Raw genomic sequence first — 14,318 nt, 5'->3', positions numbered from 1 at the left:
ATTTTAGTGATCGGGCAGAGCCCGTTTATTAGTTCTGCCCTCACATATCTGCCATTTATCACTCGACCCCCTTCTTTGCCACACATCTCCCCCCCTAGATCCGACCCCCTAGGTCGGGCTACCGTGTGTGCATGCGGGATAACCCATCCACATTTCCCATTTCCTTTCCTGCTCTGTGTTTCAAGTCAAAGTGAAACGGTTGGAGACTCAAAAACCACCGCATCACCCGAGCGTTCTTCTCTTTAGCCCTATGCATCCAGGTGAGTGGTGCATGGTCACTGATGAGGGTGAAGTGGCGCCCCAGCAGGTAGTATTTCAGGCTTTCCAGAGCCCACTTTACTGCCAGCGCCTCTTTCTCAACAACTGAATAGTTGGTTTCCCATGGTTCCAGCTTCCTGCTTAAAAACAGGATGGGGTGTTCCACCCCTTCTACCTCTTGGGACAGCACTGCTCCCAAGCCGACCTCTGAGGCATCCGTCTGAACCACAAACTCTCTCTCAAAGTCTGGTACCACCAGCACTGGATTACAGCAGAGGGCCTCCTGTAATGTCCTAAATGCTTTGGTGGCCCTTTCATCCCACTTGACCATGTTTGGCCCTCTGGCTCTAGTCATGTCAGTGAGTGGGGCGGCCACTGTGGCATAACTTGGGATGAACTTCCGGTAGTACCCGGTCAGCCCTAGGAAGGCTCGAACCTGCTTCTTATTTACTGGTTTCGGCCATTCTCTAATTGCCTCCACCTTCTTACGTTGGGGTTTGATTAATCCTCTTCCCACTGTGTATCCCAGATACTCTGTTTCCTCTAACCCCACATAACACTTGGCAGGGTTCGCCGTGAGCCCTGCCTTTCTAAGGGCGTCTAACACCGCCTGTACACGGGGTAAGTGGGATTCCCAATCTGGGCTGTAGATCCCCACGTCATCTAAATAAGCTGCGGCGTATGCTTGGTGCGGTTTTAGGACCTTGTCCATGAGCCGTTGAAAGGTGGCTGGGGCCCCGTGTAGGCCGAATGGCATGACGGTGTATTGAAACAAACCGCCAGGGGTTGCAAAGGCTGTCTTTTCTTTGGCCCTGGGGGTCAGAGGAATTTGCCAGTACCCTTTTGTCAAGTCCAGGGTCGTAATGTACCGAGCTTTACCAATTTTCTCCAGTAGTTCGTCTACTCTGGGCATGGGGTAGGCATCAAACTTGGAGATTTCATTTACCTTCCGAAAGTCGTTACAGAACCGCAAAGACCCATCGGGCTTGGAGACCATCACAATTGGGCTAGACCACTCACCATGTGACTCTTCGATCACTCCAGCTGTCAACATTTTCTCCGTCTCTGCTCTAATCGCTGCCTGTCGAGCCTCGGGTACCCGATATGGCCTCATGCTCACTTTTCTCCCTGGTAGGGAAACAATATCATGAGCTGTAACCTCAGTTCGGCCGGGTACCTCTGAAAACACATCTCTGTTTTTCTGGATCAGGGTCTTTACTTCCTGTACTTGTGCTGGGGACAAAGTAGGTGAAATATTTACTTCGGCTGTCTCCTGAGTGTATGTGGGGTACGTGACCATTAATGTTTCTCTTCCCTGTAGCTCAGTTGGTAGAGCATGGTGTTTGCAACGCCAGGGTTGTGGGTTTGATTCCCACGGGGGGCCAACACAGGAAAAAAAAAATATGTATGAAACGAAATGTATGCATTCACTACTGTAAGTCGCTCTGGATAAGAGCGTCTGCTAAATGACTAAAATGTAAAATGTAAATGTAAAATGTAATGTACACCAAACCATTTTTCATGATGAAGTGGGGAAAACTATTAAGCATCATCCCATCATTTATGGGAGTACCATCTACGACCTGCACGTCTGCTCTGGCTTGCTGCAGGGTTGGATCCTGGTGTTGGGCCGTCCCGAAATTAGTCATGGACCCTGCCAGGTCTGCTGGTTCTAGATAGTCGTCCTCTGGATTCAGATCGACCCCAGCCCCACTAGTACTGGGCTGTTCATTATCAACGAGGTTTGCCACTTCATCCTCATCCTCCCCTACTAGTACCTGTGAGGTTGGCCCCTGGGAGACCTCTTTTCTTGGCCTTGGTTGAAGGCCCCATGCTTCTTCCTGCTTGGTCAGGGTTGTTGGCTTCTCAAATATGCCATTCTTTTGGCCTAACTTCGCAAAGTTAGGAAAGTATCTACCCAATATTACATCATATGGCATCTTTGGGACCACGCCGACCTCATAATCCAGCAGACCGTCCTCTGTTTGTATGCTCACTAATGCTATGGGGTACAGACGGGTATCCCCATGAATGCACGTAACACTGATATCCTGTCTTGTATCCAGTTTATGGGTCGGCACTAGGTTTGCAACGACCAGGGTGAGCATACTGCCGGAATCCAGTAGTGCTTCAACCTCTTTCCCTTCAACCTTCACCCTGCACATATGTTTGTTTCTTGATCTTTCAAATACAGTGGTTACCACAGGACATGCATACCATATCTCATCTTCTTTTTCACCGAGGTTACATTGCATTGGTTCTTCTTTAATAGGGCAGTAGGCTGCAATATGTCCCGGTCGATTACAATTGTAACAGATAATAGGGTTTCGGGGGGGAGACCTCCTCGACCCCCAGTCCCGGTTTCCGGCTTTTTCCTTAGTGTCTCGGCCCGATTTTGATTCTTTCCTCATGGCCCCACACTGCTCTCCTCCCCCTCCACCTGTTGGGACAGTCTTACCCTGTGCTCTTGTGCTTGTCTCATGTGCTCTCTGACGATGAGCATGACTGTGGCTATCCTGTTTTGCATTGCCGTGACGTGCTCTATGACACTAGTATACGGGGTGGATTGGTGTTCCCAGGTTTCCCGGGCGATGTCTAAGATTCCCCAGGGGTGCCTCCCATATACCAGCTCGAAGGGAGAAAACCCCAGCGAGGCTTGAGGAACCTCTCTAATGGCAAACATCAGATATGGCAACATGCAATCCCAGTTTTTCCCATCCTTGTCGATTACCTTCCTGAGCATTGACTTCAGGGTCCGGTTGAATCTCTCAACCAGCCCGTCCGTCTGTGGATGGTAAACCGATGTCCTCAACTGTTTCACCTGCCACAATTTACAAAGGTCCGCCATAAGGCGGGACATAAAGGGGGTCCCCTGGTCAGTAAGGATCTCCTTTGGGACCCCGACCCTGGTGAAAAATAGCACTAGTTCCTTGGCGATATTTTTGGAAGCCATTGTCCGAAGGGGAATGGCTTCTGGGTAGCGAGTGGCATAATCTAGAATGACCAGAATGTATTGGTGCCCTCTGGCAGATTTGGGTAGTGGGCCCACTATGTCCATCGCTATCCTCTCAAATGGCGTTTCGATTATGGGGAGTGGCACTAACGGGCTTCTAAACGCTGGTCGGGGAGCTGTTACCTGGCACTCCGGGCACTCCCCACTCAGCCTGAATTCCTGGCCAGTAAAACCTCCTTACAATCCGGTCTCAGGTTTTATCGATACCAAGGTGTCCACCCAGAATGTGCCCATGAGCTAGATCCAGTACTGTCTTCCTGTACCGGGTGGGGACCAACAACTGTTCCACCACATCAACCCCTATTTTTGAGACCCTGATTCTTTCCTCATGGCCCCACACTGCTCTCTTCCCCCTCCACCTGTTGGGACAGTCTTACCCTGTCCGCTGGTTCGCCCAGGCCTGGGGAATGGGAATCTTTCCTCCTGCGCCTGCTCAGCTGTTCCTGCCGTACAATACCGTTCAACCAGGCCCACGAGATGGTCGGCGGAAAGTACCTCGTTCTGGCCAACCCATCGTCGCACTTCTTGGGGTAGACCTCGCTGAAACTGGTTGAGTATGATGGTCTCGACGACCTCGGCGGACGAACGGGTCTCCGGTCGCAACCATTTCCGTGCCAGGTGAATCAAGTCGAACATCTGTGTTTGGGGGGGGGGGGGGGTTGTCCCGGTCTGTAGGACCTATACTGGTGGAAGCGGTGTGCCCTCACGGTATCGGTCACTCCCAGTCTAGTCAGAATCTCTCCCTTTAGTTTATCGTAATCCTGTGCATCCTTCAACTCCAGGTCGAAATATGCTTTTTGAGCATCCCCTGCCAGGTATGGTGCCAGAAGCCCTGCCCATTCTTCTTTCGGCCACTTCTCCCTCTCTGCCGTCCTTTCGAAGGTGGTAAGATATGCTTCCACATCATCCTGTGCTGTCATTTTTTGAAGAAAATGATTGGCCCACCTTTGGGTATTTGCAGCTGGTAACTGAGCCCCAATTTGGTCCGCTAGCCCCTTTAGGCCTTCTCTTAACTCCCGGGTGTTTCTCTCTTGCTCTTCTCTGAGCAGCTGGTTGGTGCGGTGCTGGACCTGTAACGTGTCCTGATACATTCGCATTGCATCCTGATGAGCTAGTTGTTGAGCTCTAGTTGCCTCTTGTTGGGCGGCTGCCGCTTGTAACAGGGCCTGAATGGCTCCCTCCATACTCATTTTCCTGAAAAAACTGTCCTAACCAAACAAAGCCACAAAAAAAAAAACCTGACTCCCCTTTGGAGTGCTAACTAACATTTTTTTTTCTACCTAACCAGCGGTATGGTTAATCCAGTACCCACATTCTCCACCCCATGTGGCAAACTTCTTCAAAGTTAGGAGCGTTTGTCACAAATTAAGTGGGAAACTGTCACCAAAGTCAGCCCAGAATGAAAGTTCTTTCGAACATGACAGTACCTGTGTGTTTGTTTCTCTATCCTGGTCCACCCAGGCCGCAGGTAAGGTCAAGGATAGCAGGGTTCGGTACACAAATCTGGTTCTCGGTAGGTCCAGGTCTAAACGCCAACAGGTAAGTCCAAAACAGTCCAGCTCATACACGGTAAATCCAGCCAATGTAGATTGTCTCTTTCTCTATGGTTCATAGATCCTTCCCGCCCTCTCTCTCTCTCTCTTCCTAGTTTTCCTTGACCCTTTATCTGTGGGTCGGCTCCACCTTCTGAGGGTTCCCCTTGCTTCTGGGAATTGTAGTTTTGGCAGTCGGCCATTTTGTGATCTGTAGTTCTGATCGGGGTGGCCATTTTAGTGATCGGGCAGAGCCCGTTTATTAGTTCTGCCCTCACATATCTGCCATTTATCACTCGACCCACTTCTTTGCCACAGTATATATAATTAATTCAAAAGTCCAAAAATGTATGTACCAATAGCAGATTGCCACTTTAATAAGGTGCATAACAGTAGTTAGACCAAGCACGATTTCAATTTGTTTGCTTGCCTCAATTGCTTAAAAATCTGTCCTCTCATCCCCTTCACCTGCACTGATTGGAAAGACTTGACAGGTGAAAACAATACGGTGGAAGCTCATCTTTAGTCTATTGACTTATGTATCCCTGCACATTGACTCGGTACCGGTACTCCCTGTATATAGCCTCGTTATTGTTATTTTATTGTGTTACTTTTTATTGTATTTTTTACTTTATTTAGTAAATAATATTTTAACTCTATTTCTTGAACTGCATTGTTGGTCAAGGGCTCGTAAGTAAGCATTTCATGGTAAGGTCTACACCTGTTGTGTTCGGCACGTGACAAATTCAATTTGACTTGATTGAACATTTGATTTGATAGTGACACTGGTCATCTGCACTCCTGGCATTCGTGGTAGAATGTCATTAGGCTGAAATGTAAGATTAATGCCACGTTTAAAACAACTGAGAGCTTGGAACTTGGAAATCTCAGACTTCAGTGCGTTCAAGACAACTGGTACCCTGAAAAAACTGGTGGAAAAAAATCGGTTTGAACGGTCATTTAATTCTTCCAATTCGGGAACTCGGGCCTCTTTCTAGAGCTCCGACTTTCCGACCTGAAGATCACATGGTTTGACCTGGTATTTTTTTTTGAATTCCCAGTTGTTTTGAACGCAGCATATTTTCAACCACAGATCATGATTCATGTTCTATATCGTGGAGCTCCGCCCCATAGGGGATCTCTGCTCCTAGTGGTTTACCCGCTGCCTAGGCAGCGAATAGCCTGAGAGAAAATGATGCACACACCTGCAGTCAATGGGAGTACAGGTGTCCCTATATAAGGGGATGCTTCCCCTCAATCAGCCTCCCATTATCTTCAGCGACTGGACTGAAGAAGCCGAGAAGAGAGAAGATAAGTCTCAGGACGAACCTGCTGTCGATCTCCAAGTCTCGACGTCGTCCTTCTAAATGAGCACACCATTTCCACCCAACACAAAAGCTATTTTAAGAGCTCAGTGTCTCTGCTCCACTATGGCGACTGTGGACTCACACGACTTGTGTTTTGTGTGCCTTGGATCACAGCACGCTAGGGACGGCCTCACAGATCCCCCGGAATGCCCTAGCTACGCCCTCCTTTCTTTAAAGGAGAGGAAGCAGTGGTGGGCTTTTTTCAGGGAGGATATCCCTCTAGAGGACGCCATGTCTGTGCTAGCCTCAGGTTCTGAGGCTTCATATGACGATGCCGCCTCTAGAGAAGATGAGGATATTGGGAAGTGTGTGGATTTATCTTGGGTGTGGAAGTGTGTGGAACAGTCCACTCCACTGACTGAGTTTGATAAAAATCCCCCTCCCTATGGAGAGTGCAAGGTTTTTCTCATCCTTGGGTGAGGAAGAGACGGGCTCTGAAATTTCAGCAGCCCCCTCCTACGCAACGGCCTCTCTGCGCTCGGATTTTCCAGGGCTCATTGAGCGGGCTGCGAGTGTAACGGTATAGCTTCCGTCCCTTTCCTCGCCCCTACCTGGGCTCAAACCAGGGACCCTCTGCACACATAGACAAGAGCCACCCTCGAAGCATCGTTACCCATCGCTCCACAAAAGCCGTATCCCTTGCAGAGCAAGGGGAACAACTACTTCAAGGTCTCAGAGCGAGTGACGTCACCGATTGAAACGCTATTAGCGCGCAGCACCGCTAACTAGCTAGCCATTTCACACCGGTTACACTCACCCCCCTTTTGACCTCCTCTTTTTCCGCAGCAACCAGTGATCCGGGTCAACAGCATCAATGTTTAGTTTCCGTCCCTCTCCTCGCCCCTACCTGGTATCGAACCAGGGACCCTCTGCACACATAGACAACAGTCACCCTCGAAGCATCGTTACCCATCGCTCTACAAAAGCCGTGGCCCTTGCAGAGCAAAGGGAACAACTACTTCAAGGTCTCAGAGTGAGTGACGTCACCGATTGAAACGCTACTAGCGCGCACCCCGCTAACTAGCTAGCCATTTCACACCGGTTACGCAGGCTGGCTGGAGATCACGCTGCCCCCCATTCCCTCCAACCCGGAAGTGGAAATGATGGAGGGCGGCCCCTACTCTAGACCAAGAAGGGCGGTGGTGCCACTGGCACCAGCCATTCCCTCGCTCGATAAATATATGGAGGGTTCATGGGGGTCACCTTTGATGGCCAGAAAGCCGACAAAAGCTTACACCCCATTCACCAGAGTGGACGGCAGACGACCCCAGTGGATCCCCAGGCTCGAGGACACCATGGCTGCATACCTCGTCCCGGGTACGAGCTCCTGGCCATCGCCCAGAAAACCAACTCTACCTATGACAAAGGACAGGCTCACAGCTCAGCTGGTAGAGAAGTCCTTTGCACTAGATGTCCAGGCTGTAGCAGCAGCGAATAATATTGCCCTCTTGGCAGCCTCTCTGTCCCTTCTCACCACGGGTAAGACTGAGCTGTCAGGAGAGGAGATATAAGAGGCGTCGAGAATTTCCGGCGCCATACTTCATCTCCCGCAGCCGCCGGCTGTGTGTGCGGGGAAGTCCATGGCCACTTCAGCGACACCTCTGGCTGTCTTTGACGGCCATGAAGGAATCCGACAAAGATAAAGGAAGCAGCTATCTAGACATTGGCAGGAGGGTCTAGATCACTTCCCAGAGAGCCCCCCAGCTTCACCGTCTCCAGTAGACCTGGGTCTACGGCCAGATGGAGAGCCCGTCGAACCACAGCGTCCGGCCTACCAAGGGTGGCCAGAAGAGATGGCGACCATGACGGGACGAGGGGGAGAGGACAGGAGAGAGCGCAGCGCTCTGTGCGACGGCGCCCACTGTTCCCCCCCAGCCCTGCAAATCTCATCCTCACTCTTGACCGACTCGTTGGCGACCCCTTCAGCGATGATCTGGAATATATTGGGAAGATTTGCATTGTCTGGTCCGAGGACAATATGATTGTTGCTGTTGGGAGGAAAATACATTATTAACAAAGAGAACGACATCTATACCATAGACATATGAACTGCAACACTTGGGTCATGTTCATTAGGCGACACAATGGAAAATGTCTAAACGCTTAGCAACTGAAAGCTAAATAAAAAAAGTCCAGGTAGCCATTCCTTGTTTGTCAGTTAACTACCGTGCAGAGCCTAATGAACACAACCCAAGTAAGTCATTTTAAAGTCTGTCCCCCACCTTTCGATTAGATAGATATTTAGGCTTGCTATAACGCTATCTAGCTAAGTTCAGGAGTAAAAATGTGCTAAACAAGTCACATAATAAGTTGCATGGACTCACTGTGCCATAATAGTGTTTAACATGATTTCTGAATGACGCCCTCATCTCAGTACCCCACACATACAATTATTTGTAAGGTGCCTCAGTCGAGCAGTGAATTTCAAACACAGATTCAACCACAAAGACCAGGGAGGTTTTTCAATGCCTTGTAAAGAGCACCTATTGGAAAATAAGAGACATTGAATATCCCTTCGAGCATGATGAAGTTTGAATTACACTTTGGATGGCGTATCAATACACCTAGTCACTACAAAGATACAGGCATCCTTCCAAAGTCAGTTGCCGGAGAGGAAAGAAACCAAGAGGCCAATATTTACTAAAACAGTTACAGAGTTTAATGGCTGTGATAGGAGAAAACTAAGGGTGGATCAACAACATTGTAGTTACTCCACAATACTAACCTAAATGAGAGTGAAAAGAAGGAAGCCTGTACATAATAAAAATATTCCAAAACATGCATCCTGTTTGCAATAACGCACTAAAGGAAAACTGCAAACATTGTGGCAAATAAATGAACTTTATATCCTGACTACAACGTGGAATGTTTGGGGCAAATCCAGCACAAAACATCACAGAGTATCACTCTTCATATTTTCAGGCATGGTGGTGGTTGCATCATGTTATGGGCAGTGCTTGACTTGGGCAGGAGCTCACCGGAGCTGAGTACCGGAACGTCGAATGTTCTACTGCTTGAGCTCCTGTTCCTTTTCTAGAATATAAGCTCAAAAGTATTGTGGAGCTCCTGCACCTAAATATAAACAGCACCGGCACCCAGAATGAGTACCGGAACATATTTCAGTCCAAGTCAATCACTGGATATGGGAATGTATGCTGGTCATCGGCAAGGACCAGGGAGTCTTTTAGGATAAAAAGAAACAATAGAACTAAGCACAGGCAAAATCCTAGAGGAAAACCTGATTCAGTTTGCTTTCCAACAGGCACTGGGAGACAAATTCACCTTTCAGCAGGACAAAAACCTAAAACACATGGCCAAATATACAGTGGAGTTGCTTACCAAGTTGACATTGAATGTTCCTGAGAGGCCGAGTTACAGTTTTTACTAAAATCCGCTTGATAATCTATGACGTTCAAATGTAGGTTTATTACCAACCAAAAGCATCTGACACACCACTGTGATCTCTATAGCGCTGTTGGCTGGTCTTCGTTGACTCTACGTAGGCTTTAACATTGGAATACGATGATCTATAAGGCCACTTTGTGAAAAAACTTTATCGCTTTTCATCTTTAATGAGGACAGGAAATAAATACCAGTTATGGTCTCTGTCCTACTTCCTTTCAACGGTTCCTAAAATCAGAACGGATCATGGCAAAAAGTATATTAGCTTCTCAGCTCCATGTTCCTGGAATTCTCTCCAGATCAGCTTTAAACTCCTGGATCTTGTTTCCTTGGAGGAGAATAAAAGTTTGGTTGACTCACATGTTACTGAGGAATGTGAATGTCATTAGAACTTGATCCGGTAGTACATAAACTCAGCAAAAAAAGAAACGTCCCTTTTTCAGGACCTTGTCTTTCAAAGATAATTTGTAAAAATCCAAATAACTTCACAGAGCTTCATTGTGAAACACTATTTCCCATGCTTGTTCAATGAACCATAAACAATTAATGAACATGCACCTGTGGAACAGTCGTTAAGACACTAACAGACTAAAAACGGTAGGCAATTAAGGTCACAGTTATGAAAACTTAGGACAATAAAGAGGCCTTTCTACTGACTCCAAAAACACAAAAAGAAAGATGCCCAGGGTCCCTGCTCATCTGTGTGAACGTGCCTTAGGCATGCTGCAAGGAGGCATGAGGACTGCTGATTTGGCCAGGGCAATAAATTGCAATGTATGTAATGTGAGACGCATAAGACAGCGCTACAGGGAGACAGGACAGACAGCTGATTGTCCTCGCAGTGGCAGACCACGTGTAACAACACCTGCATAGGATCGGTACATCAGAACATTACACCTGCGGGACAGGTACAGGATGGCAACAACAACTGCCCGAGTTACACCAGGAACGCACAATCCCTCCATCAGTGCTCAGACTGTCCGCAATAGTCTGAGGCTGGACCGAGGGCTTGTAGACCTGTTGTAAGGCAGGTCCTCACCAGACATCACCGGCAACAACGTCGCCTGTGGGCATAAACCCACTGTCACTGGACCAGACAGGACTGGCAAAAAGTGCTCTTCACTGACGAGTCGCAGTTTTGTCTCACCAGGGGAGATGGTCGGATTCACGGTTATCGTCGAAGGAATGAGCTTTACACCGAGGCCTGTACTACGGAGCGGGATCGATTTGAAGGTGGAGGGTCCGTCATGGTCTGGGGCGGTGTGTCACAGCATCATCGGACTGAGCTTGTTGTCAGTGCAGGCAATCTCAACGCTGTGCATTACAGGGAAGACATCCTCCTCCCTCATATGGTACCCTTCCTGCAGGCTCATCCTGACATGACCCTCCAGCATGACAATGCCACCAGCCCTACTGGTGGCAGATACTGACTTTTACCCCCCCCCCCCCTTTGTTCAGGGACACATTATTCAATTTCTGTGGAACTTGTTCAGTTTATGTCTCAGTTGTTGAATCTTGTTGTGTTCATACAAATATTTACACATGTTAAGTTTGCTGAAAATAAACGTAGTTGACAGTGGGAGGACGTTTCTTTGTTTGCTGAGTTTATATTTGACTTGGCCTTCTTCAATGACCTTATAGATGATTTGGCTTTACTCAATGACTGTATATCTATGACTTGGCTTTGCTCAATGAATGTATATATGACTTGGCTTTGCACAATGACTACCTACCAAAGGTTGCACTGTGTCCATTACAATGGAGAAAAACACGTCTCTTTTTGAAGATGCCCAATCTTCAGAGATAACAATAGAATGTGAAGTCAAATATACTGGTTTCAGTCTGTGGTCATGCGTTTCCCTAAATGCTTATGATGAATCCAGCTCCAGAATAGCCTAATATTTAGAATATGGTGTAGTAAAAAAACCATCAACAACAGACAACATTAGCTAGCTATGGTTAGCGTGCTAGCTAGCTACACTGACAGCTGTCAGCTACCTATTTGTTGATGTTTGTCCACTCCACGTGGAAATCACCAGTCACCACGTTCCTTCCCACCCACAATTCGTGAATATGTAGGCATGCAAGTAGTCTGCGTCATTCTTCGGAGGGGGAGCCTAAACAAGCATTCCGCTATTAGGCAGGAATTACATCGAAATGAGGGCAGCATTGCCCTCTAGTGGGTCTTTTAATATAAGGTAAAGTACAGGTAGGCTAACTGCCAAAATAAAGGAAACACCAACATAAAGTGTCTTTATAGGGTGTTGAGACACCACAATCTGACAGAACAGCTTCAAGAACAGCTTCAATGCACCTTGGCATAGATTGTACAGTACACACAAAGAAAAATGCATGAAATGAAATGTATGCATTCACTACTGTAAGTCGCTCTGGATAAGAGCGTCTACTAAATGACTAAAATGTAAAATGTACAAGTGTCTGGAATCTTTTGGAGGAATATGACGCCATTCTTTAGGGAGGAATTCCATCATTTGGTGTTTTGATGGAAAACCCTGCTCAGGTGCCGCTCCAGAATCTCCCATAAGTGTCCAAATGGGTTGAGCCTGGTGACTGAGACAGACACAAATACCCTTTAAATCCACTATAATCCTTTGAGACCTCTTTCAAAGCAGAATATATATGTATATAATGAAGAGATGTTGTCTCCGCCCTAACAATGGGAGTCGATGTCCCTAAGGTGAGAAGGCAGGAGGTCTGCTTAATAAACAGAATGTAGTATTCCCACATGGCTAGATTTTGATGGGATTGGACCCTTTCTCTTCGCTTCTTCCTCTCTGTTCACTGAGATCTCTTCTTCTATCCATGGTAGCCAAAATAATGGGGAACTGGGCATTTCTCTGCATGACGCTAAGCGTGATGTGATGTTAATTGCTTAATTAACTAAGAAACCACACCTGTGTGGAAGCACCTGCTTTCAATATACTTTGTATCCATCGTTTACTCAAGTGTTTCCTTTATTTTGATATTTACATGTACATAACGGTTCATACAAGACTATCCCTCAGTTGTTGGTGATCCTGTGTATCAGACATCTGTATGAATGTACACTTCCTACTCAGGCTGGATAACATTTCAGCAAAACGTTATGTTACTGCTCAACACTCTTTTTGAATAAGGAACTTCAAGAGCAATTGAATTCCTCCACATATTCATCATCGCCAAACCAGTGGTGAAAACAGCATGTTTCTATGATCTGTGGATAGAAAGATAAGGCCCGAAAAAAAGCTTGTCTGTGACATCGTAGGGTAGGATTCTAAGTAAAAAACATTGATTTTCAAAACCTGCAGTGAGTTTCTAGCCCAAGGTAGGGTATTTTCTTGCTCCCTACGTCACCGCGAATCAGTGTTTGAAAATCAGCGTTTTTAAAAAATGTGCTTCATGATGTCATCAGGTATAACTTTTTAACGGTATATTTTTTCATACAAAGGCGGCGTTTTAACATACACTACATGACCAAAAGTATGTGGACAACAAGTACTTCCACACCAATCTCGACAAACCATTTCTGTATGAACCTCGCTTTGTGCACGGGGGCATTGTCATGCTGAAACAGGAAAGGGCCTTCCCCAAACTGTTGCCACGAAGTTGGAAGTACAGAATCGTCTAGAATGTCATTGTATGCTGTAGCGTTAAGATTTCCCTTCACTGGAACTAGGGGGCATAGTGCGACCCATGAAAAACAGCCCCAGACCATTATGCCTCCTCCACCAAACTTTACAGTTGGCACTATGCATTGGGGCAGGTAGCTTTCTCCTGGCATCCACCATACCCAGATTTGTCCGTCGGACTGCCAGATGGTGAAGCGTGATTCATCACTCCAGAGAACGACTTTCCACTGCTCCAGAGTCCAATGGCAGCGAGCTTTACACCACTCCAGCCGACGCTTGGTATTGCGCATTGTGATTTTAGGCTTCTGTGCGGCCGCTCGGTCATTGAAACCCATTTCATGAAGCACCCGACAAACAGTTATATTGCTGATGTTGCTTCCAGAGGCAGTTGAAATTCGGTAGTGAGTGTTGCAACCGAGGACAGAGGGATTTTTACGCGCTACGCGCTTTAGCACTCGGCAGTCCCATTCTGTGAGCTTGTGTGGCCTACCTCTTCGCAGCTGAGCTGTTGTTGCTCCCGGACGTTTCCACTTCACAATAACCGCACTTACAGTTGACCAAGGCAGCTCTAGCAGGGCAGAAATTTGACAAATTGACTTGTTGGAAAGGTGGCATCCTATGATGGTGCCATGTTGAAAGTCACTGAGCTCTTCAGTAAGGCACTTCTACTGCCAATGTTTTCCCATGGAGATTGCATGGCTGTGTGCTTGATTTTATACACCTGTCAGCAACGGGTGTGGGTGAAATAGCCGAATCCACTAATTTGAAGGGGTGTCCACATACTTTTGTATATATAGTGAATGTTGACAATGGTATTGTGCTTGTATTGTGCTGAAGATAATGACAATTAGGTTGAAAGTGGTGGAGTTGCCCTTCAAGGATTTTATAGAGTAAGGAACTTCATTTAAGGCATATTTCATGCTCTCGTCTCCGTTTGGTGTTTACAGCCATCTTGACTTCAACAACCCAACCAGGGGACACATCCCGGAATGCAATGTTTTGTTCAAATGCCTTTTCCCTCACTTTTGAGCTTAGCTCAGGCATTGAACTATTGCAAAAAGTCAAGCCTTTGTATGCCTGTTACAAACTCCTCCAAAAGAGAAGCTATCCTTATTGA

This window comes from Salmo trutta, chromosome 39 (genome assembly GCF_901001165.1).
Source record: "Salmo trutta chromosome 39, fSalTru1.1, whole genome shotgun sequence".
In the NCBI taxonomy this organism is placed as follows: domain Eukaryota; kingdom Metazoa; phylum Chordata; class Actinopteri; order Salmoniformes; family Salmonidae; genus Salmo; species Salmo trutta.
Note: the sequence above shows the minus strand (reverse complement) of the source record.